At 37.4% G+C, this 23,873-nt stretch overlaps 1 long non-coding RNA gene across 3 annotated transcripts; it reads left to right on the plus strand.

Moving 5' to 3' along the window:
- The first annotated feature begins 1,396 nt into the window (after positions 1–1,396).
- Positions 1,397–21,420, plus strand: LOC132844635 (uncharacterized). 3 transcript variants are annotated; one of them, XR_009648360.1, is made up of 5 exons: positions 1,397–1,550; positions 3,735–3,806; positions 4,304–5,966; positions 7,640–10,070; positions 20,702–21,420. It is a non-coding gene; the product is annotated as an uncharacterized LOC132844635 (long non-coding RNA). The 3 variants fall into 3 exon arrangements; XR_009648361.1 differs by lacking the exon at positions 20,702–21,420 and having other exon boundaries at positions 1,402–1,550; positions 4,304–4,373; positions 4,789–5,966; positions 7,640–10,889; XR_009648359.1 differs by lacking the exon at positions 20,702–21,420 and having other exon boundaries at positions 7,640–10,889.
- The last annotated feature ends 2,453 nt before the right edge of the window (positions 21,421–23,873 follow it).

Here is a 23,873-nt window from a genome sequence, read left to right on the forward strand (position 1 = left end):
ATGGAGCACTCATTTAAAGAGCAATCGGAGATTACTCATGTTGGAATTGGTTTCATTGTCAGTTGTTCTGTAATTTATGGTGTGTTTTATTATAAATTTATTATAGAACTTTGCCGGAGCTCTGTACATCCGGTAATGTGTTTTCACAAGATGAGGTAGTAGGTTGTATAGTTTGTGGGACACATCACATCCTATTGAGGTGATAACTATACAGTCTATTGCCTTCCTTGTGAGACACAACAACATGTGGAGAAAGAGCTGGAGGTGGCAGCCATGAAATGGAGTAGGTGTATAAGTCTATATTTCTGCAATATAACAGTTACCCCTCCATATTAAAATACATTGATATTACTATAGACCAATCTGTACAATGCTAATATTATGTCTTTAATTTTTTTTTTTTTGCACATTTTTAAATAAAGGTTGATAATAATGTGGTGTGTTAAGTCTGTAGGCATTTTGTTACTAGAATTTCAGATATATCAAGAACACACTATTTATTCATTGGCATGTCTTGCTCATAAACATATAAATATGCAACATGGTGGATCAAAATGCTGCCAAGGGAGTGCCAAAGAATCAGCAAATTTAATACAAAAATATTTATATGTAATAACAAATCTATAATCCAATTCATATGAAATAACTTGAAAATTATGTTAAAACATCAGGAAAAAAGTGACAAATATAGAAGTAATTTTAATTAAAAACCTGGTATGGTATTTGGACATGTGCATTTCAACAAAGAGACAAACTAATTCATTAAGCGATGTGACTACCATCCACGTTGAAGTCATGAGAAGATGTTCAGTCATGAGATTAAGTGGTCATTTTTTAAATTAATTCAAATTCCCAAGCAAGGAAAAATAAAAAATTAAAGGATATAAATATATCATACTCTCCAGATATATGGGAATTTATCTATCTACAATAATTAAAGGATAACCAAGCTCAGATATATAATCACTAAATAATATATACAGTAAAGGTTTTAAACAGCATACTAAAATTAAAACCTAAAAGCACATCTTAATAAAAGAAGTAAGATAACATAATTCTCAAAAACCACTGGTCACTCATTAGCATTAATTTAACTTAACTAAAAAATTAATTGGTGTTATTAAAACTGTTTTAAGTGCACTTCAATTTGGCACACATTAATTAATGTTATTTAATGTAATTGAGTACAATTAACTAATTTTTTTAAGTTGACTTGTAACTTATGAAAGAAAATGAGGAAGCTCTGCAACTCATGAGCAAATTTGAGAAAACATCCTGACCCTCTCCGTTAATGGTCCTGCATGTCTTAAGTATGATAAACAATTTCATTCCTTTATTTCATAAAAAAATATGAGTAAAATCCCAAACGTGGACTTTATACTATGGGCTAGACCTAGTTTGGTATTCTGCACGAACTGTCATTTAATCTTGTTATGTACCTGCCTCGGACATGCTTGCCCTTTGCACCAGTTCAGCAGAATTGGGCACCTCTAACAGAAGGAGTGGCGGACACGTACGTGGACACAATGCTGATTTGGTCTTAGGAAACGGTAACGTAACGTTTATCATTGATTTGCATCCTGGTGGATGTCATTTAGCCACATATTTGCCATTTTCTATTGTTTAATAATGTATAGCAATGAGATTGATTAAAGTAGATAGCAATCAGACACGTTAGATAGTTAAATGAGTGAATTTAACAATGTCATCAATGTCAATACAAACGTCAATACATCATCTAGTTTATGGCATTTTCTAATAGGTTGGGATACCTAGTAACAGTCAATGGGGTGGGCCTTATGAACGACGAGGTCTGAAGTTCCCTCTTCAGAGATCGAAAAACCTGTTTATATACTCTGTGTCAGATCTTTACATTGAGAAAGTAAGAAGTTCAGGTTAACTAGTTCTGTGTACTTTGGTTAATTTTCACTACAATACTCAAGCATTGTAATTTTTTTGGTTAGGTTAGCTTCATGTTTAGCTAACATTAACCTCCAGACTGAGGCGATGTTAGAAACTCATTAGCGACATTAGCAACACCTTTTTAGAGAGAATGGCCATGTATGGAAAATTTTAAATATTAGTCACATGTATGTTAACTAATGCCAGTTATACTAAAATATTACGAGGCTGTGATTACTTCGCTTTAACCCAGTGTCAGTCACGTGTGAGGTAGATAACGTTTTAAAGACTTTAAAGAGTTCCAGTGACACAAAAGTCAAAAACGTTTAAATAACAATATTTTTTGATATGCTGTAGTAATTGCCACATAATGTGAATATGTAAATTGTGTGAATTTACTATTGCCCTAAAAATAGGCCTGTTGAGACATTACAGACTCGGTAATGACAGTAATTCCCCAATCTTACATTTACCTATATAATATTACCTGTATAATAGTTGCATGTGCACATTCATTGATGATACATTTGAATATGATACATTTGAAAAAAAATTGTAGATGAAGAGATGTTAATCTTTGGCAATTAATTACACATTTCATTGCCCTTGGTGTCATTTTAAGCAGCCATTTGTGGAACGGAAATTGTTCATTCTTTTGAGGGGTCATTTGAGAAGGAAACAAATAGTGCCATATCCATTCATGGCCTGCAAATTTCAAACCAATGTTTACTCCACATGGATTGCTCATAAACACCAAAGAGAACACCAAAATGCATCATATTTTGATCCATTAGTTGTAGTGCAGAATGTATGAAATACTTCCCAAGATAGTAATATTGAATATCATGCAGTACAGCTTTCAGATGAAAATGAAACTACCTCAGTAACAGACAGCAGTGAGGGATTAGAGGAGCAGCTCTAATTAGAACAGTTCAAACTATTCTCCATGTGTCACAGAGGGCAACACAGAAAATCACTGAGCATATTGACCACTTGCATATTGATTCACTATCAAAACCTCTTGTGAAAGAATGTGTAACCAACCCGCTGATAAAACATAAATGTCCGCTTACTGACCAACTTGTAACTGATTTGTTTTTGTTCAGGCAGTTTTAGGTAGTAATATTTTGCACAAGTCTGAACAAGAAACATCTTTAATGATCACAACACCTCTTTATGTACAGTACTGTATGTGCCAGTTCTCTCATCTTTGCAGAAGCTGTTGAAAAAAAAATACCCAAATATGTGAGAAAGTTCAATTCACAGCCACCTGGACAGTATTGTAGAGAAGGAGCATAGTAGAAAAATGGCTCATATTACCAGGAAAAGGTGCAGAAGGAAATACACAAAATCTCTGCAGGTTATTGGATATTGGCAGACCTGCCAGTAAAGTAAAATTCTGGCCTCCACTCTACTCATCTGGCTCTTTTGTGCAATTCAAATGCTGTAAACGAGTTTGGATATGAAAAGGTTTTTGCATCACTCCTGACTTAATGACTTACAAACTCTTGAAGAAATGAGTGTTTACATTGAAACATCTGGTGACTGTCTCAAAGGCACAGTTTACTCTGTTGTAGATGAAAATCTCGCTACTTATGGACTAGCTGGTTTCAGTGAGTGTTTCATAACAGCTTATTTCTGCAGATTCTATCTTGCCACCCAAAAAGAACTGCAAAACTCAGATATAATTGCTGGTAGTTTTGAAATGAGAAAAAATATCAGCATGATCATTTTCTTGAAGAAATACAAAACAATGAGAGTAAATTGAAGTACATTGTAAAACACAGTTTTTTTTTGGTCTGACTATCTCTCCTCTTTCCATCCTGTCACAGGATTTGCGCCTGATACATTACATGACCTGTTAGAAGATGTGGTTCCTGTGGAGTTGGTATATTGATTGAAAGGTTTGATTGAAAACTATTCTAAATTAGATGGTCAATATGGAAATACTTTCTATAGTCTTCTACCATTTTGATAAGGCTGACCATCCTCATACAATTCCCCAAAAATTTGGCCATCATGAAACAACTGAAGGGAATGTGCATGAGAAACACACTTAGACTGCTATCTTTTCTCATTGGTCCCAGAAGGTATTACATTTTGAGAAGTACTAATGAATTTAAAATATATAGCAGAGCTTGCTTTGTCTCATACTTTCACAGATTAATCCATTTAGTACATGGCGTGTAATATTTCAGATCATAGGCAGCTACTTCAAGAAGTCTTGCCAGGCTTATGACGACGATCAAAGCATCATTAAATTGAGCATTATATCCCTCTCATAAAGTGCTTTGGTCCTTTGGTGCATCTCTGGACAATGCAATGTAAAACTAAGCATTTCATTCCTGTGTCTGAATGAAATAGCAGCACCATAACAAGTGCTGTCCTCTGTTTTTTTTAGTTAACTGACTGATGATAGGCATCTGTTTGCATCTTTTGGTGAGCTCTGGACACAAAGGACAACAGGTTATGTGTGTTTCCCATACTGATCCATACACACTGATATTACATTTTGTGTTCATTTGCATATCTCTGTATATAGGGTTAGTTTAAGTTTATTTTAAAGGAATAGTGTGACATGTTTCCATTTTTTCCTGAATGAAACTGGCCTAATGTTGCTGTTAATATTTACTGTAAAGACATGAAAATAAGGTTAATATCCCCAGAATGCCAAACTTTCCGAATGCTGTGGCTCATTTGTTAGTTTTGTGCAGTGGTTTAACATGACACGTGGGTATGTGTTTATGAAATTTATGAGAAAAAATGATGACCTGCATTGCATGTGTTCTAATAATAAGGGGGTTATTCATATATTGATATATGAAGACATGTAGATATTTGGTGAATGGTGACTCTTGGAGTTTCTTTTTGTGTTTTAATCTACAGGGTCATCCTAGACTATGAGAAGGACAAGAGGCTGATTTTCCCCTTTCATCCTGAGACAGTAAATGCCCTCATTATGGAAGTTAAATATAAGCTGAACTTGAATTTTTACTTTTGTCTTCAGTTTGAAGACCCAGAGTTGACAATGCCATATGCAATTTACTTATTACAGAGGACCTACCGTTCAGAGCAGCTATTAAGGTAGTTAAACTGATTGAAACAGATCCGAGTTCATCCAGTTCAAATGGCATAGTTTTACTGTCTGTAGATTCGCCAGAGCATTTTATCCATTGGCCAGAGGTTTCGGTTGTTACCTTATTCTCATAAGAGGTGAAGACAAGCAGTGCTGCATTTATGACAGAGGGAAAAGCTTGAAAGTTAACAATGGATCAAAAACACAACTAACTAGAGGCAATGGTATCTGAAATGTATAAGCATAAAGCCTATCCTAGTTCTAAACAGATTGGTAAAGCTACAAAAGCTCTAGTAATGAAACTTTCTAAAAAAAAAAAAAAGGTTCCACAGGTTATGAGGGTTGGAAGAACAGCCTACCCTTCAAAATGGGTAACTACAGTACAGGACCAAACTGACCAGGCCTGGCATAAAGGATGTGGCTGTGAATGCAGGAATATGAAGCAGGACCAATCCAGAGGGTACAGCATACAGAGCCTCAAAAGAAGAAATGAAATCAATTTCCTTCCCAATTATCCCTGTGGACAGACTAAGGACAGTCTGGAAACCAAGAGGCTTGAGATGGTGGACCAATTTAAGAAGACAGTAGCAGAAAGGCACATGATTCTGAGCCATCAGCATATGCAACACACTATTGCTTTCAGGCATGAAGAAATTATGAATATGGCCTGCCATTGTCAAACTAAAAAATAGATTGCCTGCCCTCTTTTGTAAAGTAAAAATTTTACTTGGACCCACATAATGTCAGTCATCTTTGCAGCAGTGCTTGATCTGGAAAAAGGTATTGAATAGTTTAATATAGATTGTTTATTTTTCTGTCCTTTTGCTCCCATTGCTGCTCTAAAGCGAATTCCACAGGATAACAAGATCAAAATCTGCCACTTTCATTCTATTCTTCACTTTGACAAATATATACCTCAGCTGCTGAAACTCAACAAAAAGAGAAAAACAGGAAATTTTGGTGAGAAGAGATGGCATATGAAGAACAGGTAAATATATTTTCCCAGGTTGCAGATGTTTGCATTTGCACTCACACACACTGAACATGCATTGCTATTTCAGTATGAGTTGGAGGCAACCCAGAAGGAAGCAGTGGCTCTGGTGTTTTTCTTGTGTTTTTGTTTGGGCTCATGTACGCTCTCCATGTTTATCCAGGTTGTCCTTTTAAATTTTGATGATGGGGGAAGCAGCTCAAAACAAATTACAGGATTTCACAGGATCAGCATTGTGTTGAAGTCTAATCAGAAGTCTAATTTTAAGTGTTTACAATTTCTTTAAGGCTTTGTATTTTTTCAACATGCATAAAACATATTTACTTGCTTAATTGTATGATGTTATGGACACAGAATCTCAAAGATGCAAAGTTGTCAAAACATTAAAACACAATGTTGTAAGTTCAGTAATTCTAAGTGAAAACCGTTAGCTGCATTTTATCTCAAGGAAACGAGAGTAAAATGGATAAACATCCATCTTTTTTGTATCAAGTTGAATGATAAACTGATATGTTTTTGTATATATTTTGTATATACAAAAATGTCCTAGGTATGTTTGTGATTGTTTGTGTTTTATATTTTGTTAGTAGCGCTTACCTGGCTTATGGTTTAATATCAGTTTCCAGTAAACAGTAAATAAACAAGTTGTTGCAAATTAAATGTAATAATTTGCTATAATGTAATGGAATGAGTACATTTAACTTAAGTTGTAACATTGCCATGAAGAAAATTCATTCCAGTTAGCCCTACTTAATTCTTCTAAATTCTTCAATACATTTTAATTATGTGAGCATAAACACTGTATATAAATGTATACTACTTAATAGATTCAATTTCATTCAATTTTCAACTTGTTTCTACTATGGCACAATCTGTAGCATGTAATTTATGTTCCATTTGTCTTTCGAAGCTAGAATATATACACTGTTGGATTAATTGCTGAATTAGCACGAGACAGTAGGATACAACAAATTGACATATTGAATATAAAAATTGACAGTGTTAATAAGGTACAGAAGGAGCCTAAAGAACCAAACACAGAAGGTGAACCAGCCTGTGCTTTTTACAGTCATAGGACCTACATTTGCTCTTAAGTGCCTTCTAGTGGCTAATAAGTAGAAGTACAATTTTATCATGTTAGGAACCAGATGAATTAAAATTATGACAAAAATATACACTATGTATAACATCTCATTTTGTTCCTTTTTGTTTATGTAGGCATCATCAAAAAATATTCTGGTTGAGATAAAATAGGCACAGAACATTTCAGTTCAAGAACATTTAGATCTAGGTCAAGTACACTGCCCAAAGGTCATCTCCCCTTTTTTTGCTTGTTATACTGCCAAATTATTGTGTTAAACATTGTGGCAATTCGCTACCATTAAAAGCTGAGACAACTACATTGCAATTTCCCTCTCCCCTTGACACTATATACAGTAAATAATAACAAAAAACAGTAATCAGTACTCTTGAGGCAAATGACTTCAATTATTTATTTATTTATTTTTTCCAAAGCCATATTTTAAACTGCACGGCTTAGCCTTATTTATATCTTTAAAAAGTTATAGAGGAACTATTATTTTTAGGCACTGCTCCAGATATGGAAAAACACAGACAAAACAGCACTGAACATAATACTTGTATGTGCTTTTTTTACTCTCCCATTACAGATTAATTTGCTGATATGATACCTCTGATCTTCTGGGAAGACTTTCCACTAGATTTGGAGCATGCATGTTGCTATATTAACCTTGGCAACCCATGTCTTTATTGACCTTGCTCTCCATTCTGGAGATGCACAGCAGCCTTTCACCGACAGTGCTCTATGTGTGTGATTTTGTTATCAGCCAACATGCCAAGCCCGGAAATCAGCTCTGTCTTGGGACACTGCGACTCCTGTGATGTCAGCAGCTGCCTAGGCATTCTTCCACTAGATGTCAGCAATTGAATGTGGTTGACCATGTCCTTGTTTTTACAGTAGCCTACAGTGATTGAAAGAGAAAAGTAAAAGAGGGAACCAAATCTATATTCAAAATATTAAAAAATTCAAAAAAGTCCATCCATCCATCCATTCAGATCCAGCCAGATTCAGGAATGTTTTGCTGAATGTATTTTTGTTATTTTTTTATTTCATCTGCTGATCACTTTCTTTAGGAACCTGTAATACTACTATAATCATTAGAGCACAATATACTTCTCTGAATTTGGAGCAGGAAAAATGAGGTTTTGCCTTCTGCTGGGGGGTGGAGTTTTAAGAAAACAGCAAACTGTTAGGCACAGGCAAGAAAAAAAATGTTCACTAAGGTCAGCGTGTCAAAGTGAGTGCAGTTGGTTGTCACATCTTCTAATCTGCGTCTTCTAAAGCAGACCTCTTTAGAGTTATTAGTCACTGTCTGGTGGTAAAGTTGACCTGCTGTCCTATACTGTATGTCTGTTTTTGCATATGCAGTTTAGTAGCAACGACTATAGGTCGAACGAATATTTCTTCAGAGGTCTCAGGTGGGGTGCTGTTCCCTCTCTCAAATTAGCTCCCTCTCAGGAGATACAGTAAATTCTCTTGAACAAGGTGGATGTTTGACTTATCATCGCTCACTGCCATTTCTTCCAACCTATTTTTTTTTGTGTGTGTCACGGAGAGTCAGTTGTAGCTCATTGTAGAGTTTACTAGCGCATCATTGTGTGCCCTTGGCATCCTTTCTTCCTCTTACTAGCAACTGTTGTATGCTGTTTTTTTCTGTAGGCTCTGGGACTCACTTACAGTGGCTAACGTGAATCCAGCACCACCCAACTGCCTAGCTGGAGATACTTCAGATCTGTTTCTGTTGCCTTGGGCAGTGCTTCTTTCACCTGCTTATGCATTTTAGACAGAATAGAAGACAGGGTTTTATAATAACACAGCATATAATTTTTATCCTGGCTGCTGATTATTCTGGGGTTGTGTCCTGGCCCAGTGACTGTATTGGGGGATCTGCCAGACTATATCTCAAACAGGCTTAGGTTTGCTCTCCCTCTTGTTTTTGTTCTTTTGTAGAATAACACAATAGGGGGTACTTTGGTCCGTGACAGGCCTGTTTCATCAAAGCATTTGGCCAATTTATTCTTTAGTGTGCCATTCTTGGGCTCTACTGCTACTCCATTCGCATTGGTATGCGATTTTGTCTTGGGTCTATGCCAAATATTCTCCCACTCGTTGAAGTGCTTGATTTACAAATGGAGTCCCATTGTCACTACTGAACTTATCAGAGATTCCCATTGAGGGATAATTTCAGAGAGGAGTATTTTAGCTACTTAACTTGCATTTTGTTTGGAAGTGTGGAAAGCTTCCACCCATTTAGAGAACACATTTAATATTACTAGACAGTATTTTTTCCCTTTACTGGGCATCAATTTAATGACATCTGTCTGTAGGTGTTCAAAGCACATGTACATCTTTCAAAGAACACAAAGTTTCTTTGCACACTGAAGATTTCTGTGTAGATCCCTTTGCTGCCGCATCCGGCATTACCCTGCAAAATTGAATCTTCTATATATGTGCTCCACATTTACATATGGCATTAGATTTTGGTAATAGGATTGCATTCAGCAGCTCAGAATTCAGGGCACTGTGCATGATTTTTTAAAAACTTTTTTCCATAATGTGCCAAAATCATGTACTATTCTGAAAGCATATGTGCAATTAGTATAAAATATCGACTGTTTTGCTCTGTACTAATTTTCATGGTTCTTTAGAGTAATTAGCTCTGCTGCTTGTGCTGAGAGGTGTTCTGCTAGTGATTCAGCTTTCACTATTTTAAGTCGTGACTACTTCATACCCCATGCAACTATGGCATGTTTTCTGAAGGCTGATTCATCTGCAAACAGTTCAAGGTCTGAATTCTGCAATGGTGTCTCCTGCAAAACATATCTGGGGCTGCAAATTTCATTTACAACTGCTACACAATTGTGTTGTTCTCTATCAGATTTTTTGAAAATAATAGTTTTGAATTTAGTACAGAACAGCATTTCACTTTGACATTTGGCTTTACAATGACTGCATTATATCCCAACCATCATGGAGCTGTTTTCTGTTCAGGGAGAAGAAGTGAAACTGGAACAAAAAGGGTAAGGTCACTGTATCCACCAATATCTCTAGAAGCATTGGCTGCTTTTTCAGCAAATACATTGGATCCAGTTTAGCTGAAAATGATCTTGTTCCATCATGATCTTGCAATAATACTGATGTAATACTGGGTCGATTGTCTCATCTGCTGTCTTCATGAATGGTTTGTTTGTATCTGGTATACCTATTTGGTTTATAATGCTAGCTTCAAATCTTACAAAGGCCTTTTCTGCTTCAAGTGTCTTACTAAGTGCACTGTGCACCTGTAAACACTTTCCAAGAACTATTGCACTTAAGGGAGCCTCAAAGATTGCAAAAGTAGGTACTGTATGAAGCTTCTGCGATAAGAACACATGCCTAAAAATGACATTACTTGTTTCTTTGTTTTAGGCTTTGGAATGTTCTCTATAACTCTGTTTTATGTTCTATGCGTTTACCTTGTTCTGATATCAGATGTTCCATCAAGAATTTAAACTGCTGAACAAATTGCAGTTTTCAAGCTTCATTGTAAATGGTTGGAGATTCACAATGTGATTTTCCATTAATATAAAATGCAAAGTGAAATTAGGTATACTGCATTTTACAAGGCCTATATGTCAGGATCCAGCCCAGAATTTGGCCATGTGCTTTTGTTTATGTTTTGTGTTCACATGTCTGCCCCGCCCTTATCTCTTTGTCCCCGCCTCTGCACACCTGTTCCTGATGTGTTAATTGTCTTGTGTATTTAACCGTGTCATGTTGCTTATGGCGGCACGAAATCCTCGTCATTTGTCATGTCTTTTGTCGAGCCCTTGTCTCTGTTTTGTGTGTTTTTAAGTTAATAAACCTGTTTATTTGAGCTATCCTGCATTTGGGTCTGTTTTAATCCCAGCATCTCTGACACTAAAATCCAATTTGTGGGTTACTTGAACTGGTGCATAATTGTTAAGTAGAACCACAACATGTTTTCCCAGAGATCCTAAGGAACTGCACTTAAACTGAAATCATCCACAGTAATGTGTGGAAACTGCCACATCACTTTCATAATATCTGTCTTATTGTAGAATTATTTCAACTGTTCTGTCAGCCAAGGTCATCCTAAACCAGTGATCTTCTGCTTCACAAATAAAGCATCCACTCTCTCATGTTCCACTACTTCTTTTCCTTCTGCCTTTTTTTTTTTTTTTTTTGTGCAGATAATTGTTTTAAGGGGACACAGTGGCTTAGTGGTTAGCACGTTCACCTCACACCTCCAGGGTCGGGGTTTGATTCCCGCCTCCACCTTGTGTGTGTGGAGTTTGCATGTTCTCCCCGTGCCTCGGGGGTTTCCTCCGGGTACTCCGGTTTCCTCCCCCAGTCCAAAGACATGCATGGTAGGTTGATTGGCATCTCTGGAAAATTGTCCCTAGTGTGTGAGTGCGTGAGTGAATGAGAATGTGTGTGTGTTTGCCCTGCGATGGGTTGGCACTCCATCCAGGGTGTATCCTGCCTTGATGCCCGATGACGCCTGAGATAGGCACAGGCTCTCCGTGACCCAAGGTAGTTCGGATAAGCGGTAGAAGATGAATGAATGAATGAATAATTGTTTGAATTAGACTGTGTTCTTCTCAACCGTTTTCCCCCACATATTAAAGGCTGCCCAGATTACCATTACTCTGTTTTCTCCTCTTCCTGTTACTATCTTTTTCTGTCTGACTAATTTACCAATTTAAGAAAAGCCACACTCTGACCCAACACACTACCTGTGACACAGAATCAGGACCAGGATTAGTTTTTATTTAATTCACATTAGGTGCAGTCGTTACAATGAGGTACTTGAACACGAATGACCCGCATAGTCAACTGCCAGAAGAAAGCCATTACTGAACCCATGCCACAAAAAGGCCAGCCTTCTGTACACCAGACAGCACATAGACACGCCTCACAGCTTCTGGAGCAGAGTCATGTGGAGTGATGAGACTAAAATTGAACTTTATATTATTATATATAGGTTGAACCTCCACTAGAGTGGAGTGGCCATCACAGTCTACTGACCTCAATATCATTGAGCCAATTTGGGGAGATCACAAAGGTTCAGTTTGTGCAAGACAACCAAAAGATTATAGGAACTGGAGGCATTTTTCCAAGAAGAATGGGCAGCTATACCTCCTGAGAAAATTAAGGACCTCATGTTCAATTATTACAAAAGATTTCATGCCATCATTGTTGCTGAAGGGGCAATAAATGATATTAAGAATTAAAGGTATGCAAAATGGGTCAGGGTCTGAAGCCCAGGGAATGGCATCTCCACCTCTCAGTGTTGAAATGCATATGGCAATTTTTAGGTTTGCTTATGGGGATCCTAGCCAAAGTAGGCCATGACAGAGTCTGCCTGTACTAATGGCTCTTTATTAGCCCACCTGAGTCTGGCATGTGAACATACTTTCCAGCGCAGGGGGCAATTCTCTGATCCACCCATAGATTTGGACCCTCTTCGTCTGGACCCTGAGGGGGCTCTGCTTCATCACATGACCTACCCAAGCCAATTAATCAGCACAATTTCACGCAGAGCTTCAAACACAATTTCCTCAAAGAAGCGATCCATAGCTTCAGCCATGACACAGAGTATCTATCCCTTCTCACAAAACGGCTTACATACGTGTAGTCTTGTGGAATACATTATAATGGAAAATGCAAATATATGGTGCAGGAGTAGTTATGTGGACAGAATGATCACAGGAGAGGCAGCTGAACTTTTTAAACAATGTCTGTTAGGAAGGAGGTGGAAAAGACTATTCATTTGAGGACATGGTAGAAGAAGATAAGAATGGAAATAATATGATTCCACGGTTTGACCAGTTTGATGACTTACTTATTGTCAAGAGGAAAATGAGAAAAATACTCCCACAATTAGCCGGTGCCAGGCTAGATGCTATCCCGCTGGTTCTTAAAGTGGCAGAATCCTTCTGTCAGTGAACTGGGGTTAAAAACAGCCCAAAATGCAGGATAACTAAAAAACAGATTTATTTAACAAAACCAAACACAGACACAACAAAGACAAAACAAAAGACAAGGATTCCGCGCTGCCCTAGACAACGCGGCACAGATAAATACTAAAGACAATTAGACACATAAGGGACAAGTGTGCTGAGGCAGGAAGAATTAGACAAGGGCGGGGCAGACGCATGAACACAGTCCGGGCTAGATCTTGACATCTCATGACAGTAATCAAACTTCAAACTCAAAATCCTGCTTTTTAACTACTTCTTTTGGATGGCCAATTCTGGTTATAAAGACGTTAAAACAATGTTTATTCCCAGCCACAGTTACCTGTGGCATCATTACACAGATTACACACAGTTAAAATGTTACAAGTAAAGCGTATTTTCACATCCAATTATCCTTATCTTACAATATTTAAATTTTTAATCTTATAAACTTTAATGAAAATAAAAATGTAAGTAAGAGCTGCAGCTGCTCCTGGTGCAGCTTCTTGTCGCCTAAAAAGGGTTTACCTGCTGTTTGCAGATGAAGCTGTTGCTCTGATCCACTGATACTGTCACTGCCCTGTCTAGCTGTCACCTCAGACTTGAAAAACTCCCTCTCTGAACCAAACCGGTTCACTATACTGTGCAGAAGGTGTGGAGGTTTAAAGTTAACAACTACCCCTCACTGGAGTTGCTGGATAGGTTCAACAGTTCAACTTCATCTTCTTTTCGACATTTTCACACTGAATGCTCTTATCAGAGTCTCTGTGAAAATTGCACACTAACAGTTTGATAACTGATAAATAGGTTTGATCACATGCTCTAATTATTAGAGCCTACGCTGGTGTGTTTGGCTGCTGCTGGTCCCGGGGTTCTCTGTTGGGTGTATTGTGTTTTCGTTCTACAAAGACCATTATACATAATGTGCATTTACAAGCCTCTGCCTAATGCCATACTCATTTGAATTGCTCTTGCTTCATGTTGCTGCTCTGATACTACAATATTTGGCGATTGAGCTCTTCCAGCTACGGCCCTACTCCACTGAGCCACCACCTTTTCTCTACATCAATTTATACATTCTCCGCCGATCAGGTATGATGATACCAAGACGATGAAACAATTCAGGTGTCCTTTCCCTCAATCAAGAATGAAACCTGACCCGACTTTTGGGTGATTTATCATGTGGCTAATGACAATGATACGTTCAAAGGGGATTTTATATCTTAGCTGTGTAGTTTGACTTTCCAGCTGACAAATTTGTTTATTGATCAAACACCTGTCTACCCGCACTCTCTTCTTATATAACTCGCATTATTTATTCCTCTTTCATTTCTGGCATTGCAATAACTCCAATTCATGAATCATTCCAGTCTTAGTTCTGTAATAAACACAGTTTAAGCTGCATGGGCTCACACTGTGCGAATTTACTCACGATTTGGTCATCTGAGATAAATTTAAAAATTTAAAAAGGGTTGATTGGAAGGATGGTTGAAAGAAAGGATTATAAAGTGGATCTATTAAAATGCCTAAAATGCCAAAGTTTGAAAAAGATTAAATAACTTAATTTTACAAGTTAACCCTCCTATTGTCCTCCTATACAAATTAGGAGCGCAGAGTCAACTTGACCTTGTCTGTTTTGACTCCTTATAAAAAATGCAGTATATATGATAGCCATTTTTTTTCACCTTTTTAGTCCAACTTGTTTTTAACAAATTAACATATATTTAGCAAAAAAAAAAAAATTTGGTATAATAAACCTTATTTATATACGAAAATGCCTAATTTTTTAGTAAAAAAAAAAAAAACCCCAGAAATTTTAAATTATTTTTACTATAAAGGCAGAAAAGTTGATGCACAATTACAGGCTGGTATATTTCAAAGGCAGGAGATTGTTTTGAAACCATTTTGACCATTTTTACTGTCAGCAAATAATAAAACTTTTTTTTTCCAGGCCAAATTGACTTAAATGCTTATAAATCAAAAATTCTACAATGATCACCATTCTGTGTGTAATATCCATTTTACACTTGTAATATCTATTTTGCCCACCTATTGTAAAATTTAAAGTAGAATTTTGTTTTAAACATTTCTGACTCTATGGATTTTGACTTTGAAATCTCAACATGTCTTTATTTATTTTTTATAAAACTAATTTTATATAAATTATTTGGTGTCAAGATTTCACAGAAGTTTGTGAACTAGTCCTAGTCTATTTCTATCTAAAGAATAAAATATATTTTTAAGTATGTTTTCAGTCCAGTGTCTGTGGGGCATGTTTATTTAGTTTGTTTTGCTGGTGAAATGTAAAATGAAAATGGACCAAAAGCATTATACTCATCAATTTGTGCAAGTCGATCATTTGGTTGAATCATAATAATATTCTGTTCTGTGCGTGGTCTGTGAATGATTTGTATTTAAAATAAATGCGAGAGAACATTAAATAGTTGCAAATATGATTACATTCAAATTTGTTTTCTGCTCTTCAAACATCATGTGAACATCTTAAACTTCTAAGATTTTAAGGAACTTTATGAAATGACATGTGCCAGGAATCCTGCGAGAAACCAGACACAAACTATACTTATCTGGGCAACACCTGACTGACAGTGAAACATTTAACTTTACAAGATTTATGTTACATTATTTACAGTATTTAAGTTAAATTATGTAACAGTTTACAACAATAGTGCATTTAAAGAATTACTACTTATTTTTAATAATACTGTAATAATGTTTATGCTTAGACCTTCCAACAAAGTGAAGTTGGAAGATGTCCAAAACTGGTGATCAAGTCCAATTAAAATTAATGAAGTCTCCTTTTGTATTAAAAACCAGGTTTGATTTCTCCCTTTATGTTCCTTGTCTGCCAAGTGTGGGCTTGCTTGGTCTGCAAGATTGCTAGATTAATAATGACCTGGCAAATGAGCTGGAGTACTCATTTCCTACCTCCATGACCACTTTAAAAAAAAGGTGTCAGCCTAAGTAAACTAATCCACAGCACTGTATACACACACACTGACAGGCCAAAATGCAGATGTGGCGGTGACAAGGGCAAGGTAAATAAAACTCTTTTAAGAAATGACAATGAAAATTGATTTCCACAATATCCGACTAGGCCACTCTGGGAATTTCACTCAGAGAATTAACATGCACAGGTTCAAATCCCCAGTAATGGTCAGAGACATTAGCCACCATAGAAAAATAGACTTTATTGCCAATTCTCTAATAAAACAACCATTTAAATAGATAAATACAAACACGTTCCTTTTCCAGCCGACAAAGTCAAGGCAGGGAACTTGAGCCTACAAACAGAGGTGGAGGGTAAGACTAAATTGTCCAAGCATAACTTCCTTACACACGAACACATGCACAAAGACTTGTAAAAGTGAAGGGCTCAACACAAAATGAAGAAGATACCACTGCCCAGGAAGGAAAAGTCTTCTATCCTCAGTGATCAGACCCTGCCAAGACAACAAAAATGTGCATCAGGGATTGTCACCAGGCTTAGTTAACTGAACCAAAACAATTAAAGCAAATACAGAATAAACCCACAATGCTAATAAAAAGCAAACCTTAAACAAAACCTTAAACAAAACAATAACAAAAAAGCAATTAACTCAACTTAAACAATTTTATGCAAATAATTTCAATCAAGACATAACAAAACTAAACAAAAAATATATATACACAATAAAAAACTATAGTAAACCTAGTTTGTCGTATTTGGAAACAGAACAGCACGGCCGCTTTTCTTGCGAAACTTAAAAAAGGGAAAATTCCAAATTTCCAAAAGTATACATCTGCAAAGCAATGCATTCACCTTACCACCCCTGATGTCCACATCCAGTTCTTACACTGACAGTAGCGTATTACCGACACAATAGTCCACTGAAAGTGACATACCCCAGGTGGCATGTTTTCTGCGTGCCGCTGATTAGCTAAAACAAACAATTGAGGCAATCATCCCTCCTGCCACACAGACATATGCAGCTATAAAAATAAAAATGCAAAACTCAAGCGTTCTTTTTCTGTTTTATATCAATTTAAACATGGCAATCCCAAAGGTTTTTGCTATCAATCGTATATATATATATATATATATATATATATATATATATATATATATATATATATATATATATATATATATCCTATAGTAGGCAAAATGTAGAACTTCATGCTCTCACATTTGCATTCACTGGTGACCTTCTGACCAGAATACATCTCCTCCCCTAACTGTAAACTATAACTGGGTGAACAATCTTTATTTAATTTTATGTCGTCATCCATTTGCCTTGCCGTGAGAGCTCTAATGCTGGAGTTGGGGGTTACTAACTCTGCCTAAGACATACAGGCTTTCCACTGCAGACACTACACTGATATTAGTAACGCTAACCCTTGTTAGCGTCTGAAAACAAGATTAAATAAAAAAAATTATCTGCAATAGCTGTTCTCAAAGTGTGGGGCAGGCCCCCTAGTGGGGAATAAAGGTATGATAGGTAGGGTGCAATGAAAGGCAGGATGGTTTTTATGTGTCTATTTTCATTGATGAAAGTTCATTGACACAGAGAAACCCCAAACAAACAAATGGGTCCTTAATGCATGTAAATTAAAACAATAACATTTAGGGCAAGGGGAAAAAAGTTTGATATTGGGAAGATAATTGCAGTGGAACAATATAAACAAACTTTTACATAAAACAGGCAATTCAGCACTAGGAGTCAGGTTTGAAAATCCACCCCTCCATAGTGGGGAATGCCAGAAAAAGTTTTAGAATCACTGACATACCCTTTGTGAAAATTCTAGATATTTGCGATTAAAAAAGATTTAACCAAGTGATAGCCCAGTGCCAGGTGCAAATTCCATGCAGGAGAAGGCTACCAATAGGGCCTGCATATCTCCTACTCTCTCTTCAGGGAGGTTAAGACTAAGAAGTGAGAGATTGTTAGGGTCAAAAACGTTTCAGAGGCTGACTTAAGGAGCTTGAAGGTGGCTGGTCCCAGGAGAGAGCAAATAGAATAGAATAGCAGCCACATACACCTTGGTGTTATTAGTAGGGGGACTAATGTAGGAGGATGATAATTTTTATCCTGTCCTGCAAATATTCTGTGATATAGTAGAGCATACTACGAGTATACAATAGTGCAGTATAATATAAAATATAATCTCAGATACAGAGCAGGATCGGAGAAAATTAAAAAACATAAGCTGAAGTGGTTTTGGACAAAAATTTTTTTACCAAAATCCAATTTTCATCAAATTCACACTGCATGTCAGGGAAATCAAGAATAACATGAAGGTGAAATGTTTTCATCCTATCATACTAAGTATTTTGTGATATACCCACACAAACTATGATTATTATACAGTAAAATCTAAGCTGCAGAGTGTAATAATTGAACTTAGTGAAAATAAATTGAACTACAATATGAGTGCTTTCCCAGATTTCTTTGTCAAGTCTGAACCAGCTGATGATGCTGGGGCACGTTGGAAGGCTCTCCAGACCATGGGAACAGTGGGGGCTGATAACAGGTTGCACTAAAAAAGGGGTGATTGAGATGGAGTTCAGATGGAGTTCTGGGCATATTCAGCCCAATGGAGAAACTCTGAAGTCTGAACTCTGTAATTGCCAACTGCTCACAGAAGGCCTTTCCCACCGTCAAAGTGAACTAGGTTCCTCAATCTGATACGATAGCTTCAGGGAGCACATTGCTTGTACGGTTTCCATGGATGTGGGTAGTCTCTTAAGGCGCAGCAGCTTAAAGGCCTTGGAAAACTGGTCAACTATGATAAGAATAGTGGTGTACCCATGTGAATTGGGAGATCTGTTATGAAGTCTACCGCCAAGGGGCTTGAGCAGACTGGCCGGTAGTTGGTGCGATGTCCTGGACAGGGCACATGCAGACATTGACAAAGTCTTGGACGTCCTGGGTAAGTACTGGCCACCAAAAGTGGAGGTGGTGCCACACAGTAAGCTGGGCCCATTTCGGAGGCAATGGGCAAAGCGGTGCAGGGACCAGTGGGTGATTACTTATTTTTGCCAAGAGATCTGAGGGTGATGGACCTAGAGCAAGGGGAAACCAAGGATTACCAGGCTAATCAGGGAGTAGATCGCCAGGCTTACACATAGAACAGGCCCACTTGAAGGGTCACTGGAACATTTGGTGAGTGAGGAATCCGTCCCCGATGGGCTGATTGGTGACAGCAGTTATTCTCAATAGGGTAGCACATGGCACCATCGGAAGGTGTAGCTCTTCAACCATGCAATGTTTAACAGGGTTTACCACGGATACAAAGTCAACTAGGACAGAGACATTAAAGGTCTGGTTAGCATGACATAGACATATTGGGAGCAGCAGGTTGTAGGGAAATGAATGGCTCACCTTGGCTGTTCATTGTCTGGGATTCTCCAAGCAGGAGGCGCACCGGTGTCAATCTGGCCACAGTTGCTAACTCTGGAGAGCTAATTCTGGAGACAACGTTGGTGTTCCTCAGCACACATGTCAGTTTTTATACTTGTGCTCGCCCCATAGTCCAGAAGTAGACACGTATCGAAGGCCAACATCCTGTTGATGGCGAAGCAGATCATCGAGTGGGATAGCTAGTGTGATGTACATAAAGAGTGACATGGACTCCACTTTGCAGCCTGAAGAGATGGGCTCAGTCCCTCGTGGAAGATGGCCTGTAGCACTCTGTCATTCCACCCACTCTGTGCTGCTAGGATCAGAAATTTCAGAGCATATTCCTCCACCAACTCTATAATCTATATGCAGAGTTTAATGATAGGAAACAGCAAACAATCCAAACAATAGGCAGTGAAAGCGTTGACAATAACAGGCAAAGATCAAAAATCAGTCAACATGTGTCACACAGTGTTTCATGTTTTTTTGTATGCATTTGGTGCAGTGTTAAGATAAAATGAGTCAGCATCATAGTGTTCAGTTTGTGGAAGTGTTGATTTGGCTGAAAAAGAAGAATGTTCTGTTCAATATATGGAATGTAAATAATGTGTGCTTAAAATAAATGTTAAGGATTTAAAATTTAAAATTTACATTTTAAATAGTACAAAAAATACATTTACATTCAAATTTGTTTTACATTCTTTAAACTATGTGAACATTTTAAACTTTTTATGATGGCAAATAAACACTTCCTGAGATGACATGAGAATGAAAGCTTGAGAGTAACCAGACATCTAGGCAACACTGGATAGTGTAATTATTAATAATTTCTCTTTGATAAATGTATACTAGACCCAGGCAGAGCTTAGTGTGTACAAGCATCTGTTCTAGTCTTTTTTTAGAGTTCTAGTATGTTCTAGTCTTACTTTACGTTTGTCCAATCAAAGTGAAGTTATCAATGTTCAATGATTGAGACATGTACATAGCATGTGTATTGTACACATTTATTGAGCAAGTTGTCACATTGTGCAATAGTTCACGATAATGATACATTTAATAATTACTTGATTTTTTAAATAATACAGCATGTAATGTTCTACCCCTCCTAAAAGCCACAGGCAGTACAAATATCATGTATACTTTCTAGTGTGCATTCTGAATCCTTAATAGAAAATGAAGTATCCAGAGATCCATAGCTGGTGTTTAAGGTGTCTTAGGTAGTGAAGTGCCTCCAGAGAGGTGAGGGGCCAGTATAACCTAATGCCCGTTCTCTGCACTCTCACACAGGTTTGCCTGGGGAAATCACTGAGAAGAAAGCGGAAGCCTGCTCCTCTCTTGCCGCACGCCAACAGTGTCCTGGGTCTCACTCCACTCTGAGCCGGTCCGCTGAAGATCCACTCTTAAACACGCTGCCTCAAAGGACACAGACGCCTCTTCAGTGCTCAGGCTGCTGGAACTTTGTTTCATGCAACGCTTAAGTTAACTCTTTCTAGCTACTTTTTTTACTGTTGTTGAGCTTTTTCCCATTGGACCTGCCTTTTGCCCGTTGGACCTTCGCTTACTGCATTGTGACAATAAACTGCTCTTTTGTAATGCCATCATGCCTGAGTAGCCACAACCTTTATACTGCTGATGAACAGAATGCATAAGCAGGACCACAAAATCTCATAATTAGCCCAAAGATGGCAAGGTCATGGCTTGCACAATGTTAGTGCCTGTCAGTCACCTGTGCATTTGGCCCTGGCAAACCCCAAGCCTCTGACAAATTAGAGGGTAAAACAAAACAATAGCTGACATTTACAAACATACCATTATCGTGTTACCATGTGTATGCTGCTATTATTTGAGGAGCGATGCCATCAGATTTTCTTGGCTGACGGTACTGAAGAAATTAGCTGTCGAGTATGTGGGATCTATGGCAAGGTATCTTCAGGGTACAATTGCTTATTGTTCTCTAAGCAGCTTGAACCTGTGAAATATGTGTCAGGGGGTTAGTTGTTATTATTATTATTATAAACGCATTATTATAACGCGTTTCTAAGCACACAATGATATTTAAACATCACTTTACCAATTAGGTTCTGTAAACCTATATATGTATTTGCATGTGTTTATAGATACAGTACATAGATAGATATATAAGATTTATCTAAGGTATGTTATATGATGATTGGGAGCTATCCCAATATAAACAGATCACTGGAATGGGGAATTTTTTTAACTGATTACATCACTGATATTAAAAGCCCTTTAAATATTCCCCCCTTTTTGCAAACTGAAATTCACATGTTGGTATGTTGGAAAGAGTCAGGGACTTACCAGAGCAGATCAGCTCTGTCTTGGGACCCTGCTCTTGTAATGACAGCATCTGCCTAGCCTTTCTTCCAACAGATGTCTGCAACTGACTCTGGTTGACTTTGTCCTTGTACTTGCTGTAGCCTACAGTGATAGAAACAGAAAAGTACAAAATGTCCTTTCCAAAATGTCAAATCCAACATTAAGCTCACATTAAAAAAACAATTTGATATCCTGCATAAACCATGCTAATGTAAAATACATGTTTTGAAACTAGCTAAAATTTATAGTGTTAGTTTGGGCCCAGTTGAGAATTTTCACCTGCTGCTGCATGTCTCATTATTACTCTGCTCAGTACTTAGATTGGGAGCAGGAAAAGGGGGTCTTGCCTTCTGTGGGGGGTATGAAGGTCACTCTCACTTCCGCAGTCTTCACATAACTAGTGTCTTGATGTTCCTTGTGGAATTGCACATCAAGACCACACCTGTCTGTCTCTCTGATTTGTTCCATGCTCCTCAATGTAGTTGATTTCTCAGATTGGTCCAAGTTAGTCAACTGTCTCAGCCTGGAAAAGTAAAAAGGCTGGTATTTAACTACTAAAGCATAAACTGTGGGTGAACTGAAGGTCAATTATGGGCTTACAAATTAAGGAAATTTAAGGATTTCTGATTTCCTAATAAACAAGTTTAACTAAGCTGTATAGGAATAGAACAAGTCACGTGTGTTAATTTTCCTTGTTTGTTAGTTGCTTTCTAGTTACAATACATTCTACCTGTTATTTTAGCCATATTAGAATAGTTTAATAGTTTAGATATAAACTATTAGAAAATTACCTATTTACCTTTTTTTTAAGTGGCGCTTTTTAGGGCGCAAACCTGATGGCTCAGGCAATACCAACATGGATCTGAGAGCGAAAAAGAGAAAAAAAGTTGAAGCACATGACAGGACAGATCAATTTATAGTACTCATCATGTTGAATACATTAAAATATATATATTATCTCAAAATGCAAACATACGGTCCAGGAATACTCATGTTGCGTGGGCGATCACAGGAGAGGCAGTTGAATTTGGGCAAACAATGTCTGTTGAAAGGAGAGGGAAAATATTAGTATTTTGGAGACATGGTGGAAGAAGGAGGGAATGGGAATAATATGATTCCAGGGTTCTATAAAGTTTTTAAAAGTCAGAACTATGGCTGCTGTATTTTTATGTACTACAAGAACACAACAAAAGAGCATGCCAATAATCTGGTCTGGAGAAATAAAATTCATTTGTCGAATATCTTGGTGTAGTTTACATAGTAAATAGAAATAGCTGCAAAATGCTAGCTAATACAGGGGTAAGAGTGAAAGTAACAGGGCTGTACCAGTCACTCTCAAAACCTACTGTGGAATACTTGTATCATTATAATGTCATACAGCATCAGATGCCATAGACAAATTAAATGAAAATTTCCCTGCAACAGCAGCACATAACAGGCTGTTAATCATCAAGCTGTATCTGTGAAATGTGCGGTCCAATAGAAAAAAGTTGTACAGTTTATAGACACAATGGTAAACACAATGGCACCCTGGCTTTAAATGAGGCAAGCGCATAACGTACATGTAAGCAGGAATCACTGAGTTATAATTAAAAAGAAAAACATCATAACATATGTTATTTACTACACAAACATACTGACACTAATTGCATACTCACTTCCTGACAACAGCAGCGTCATAAGAGTCTCCAGCTTGGGTGTCTAGCTGGAAAATCTTCATCTTGCAATCATCTATCTGTCTTTGCAGACGATCCATCTCAGTGTGGTTAATCTTAAACCAAAGACACATGGCATTACAATAAGATGCATATGCAGAGTTCAACAGAGCCTTAACACATCCATCTGATTCACCAGAGTATCATATTATGTCGTTTCTTGTTAAGGAAAGCTGCAGCAGTGCACATTTAGTGTTGAGTAAAATTATCAAGCTATCACTAAACAATTTTGACAGGAATGTTAAACCTGTACAGTGATATTTTAACAAGCTACTTTGGCTGTTCTGCAGCAGGTCCACCAAAAAAAGGTTTTTCATATTAAGTCACAGATCTGTTATGTTCACCTTGCTATCCAGTTCCCTGAAGATCTTCTCATTAACCCTTTGAGAATTCTCCTCCTGGTCACA

The sequence above is a fragment of the Tachysurus vachellii genome, chromosome 4 (genome assembly GCF_030014155.1).
Source record: "Tachysurus vachellii isolate PV-2020 chromosome 4, HZAU_Pvac_v1, whole genome shotgun sequence".
NCBI classification, from domain to species: Eukaryota; Metazoa; Chordata; class Actinopteri; order Siluriformes; family Bagridae; genus Tachysurus; species Tachysurus vachellii.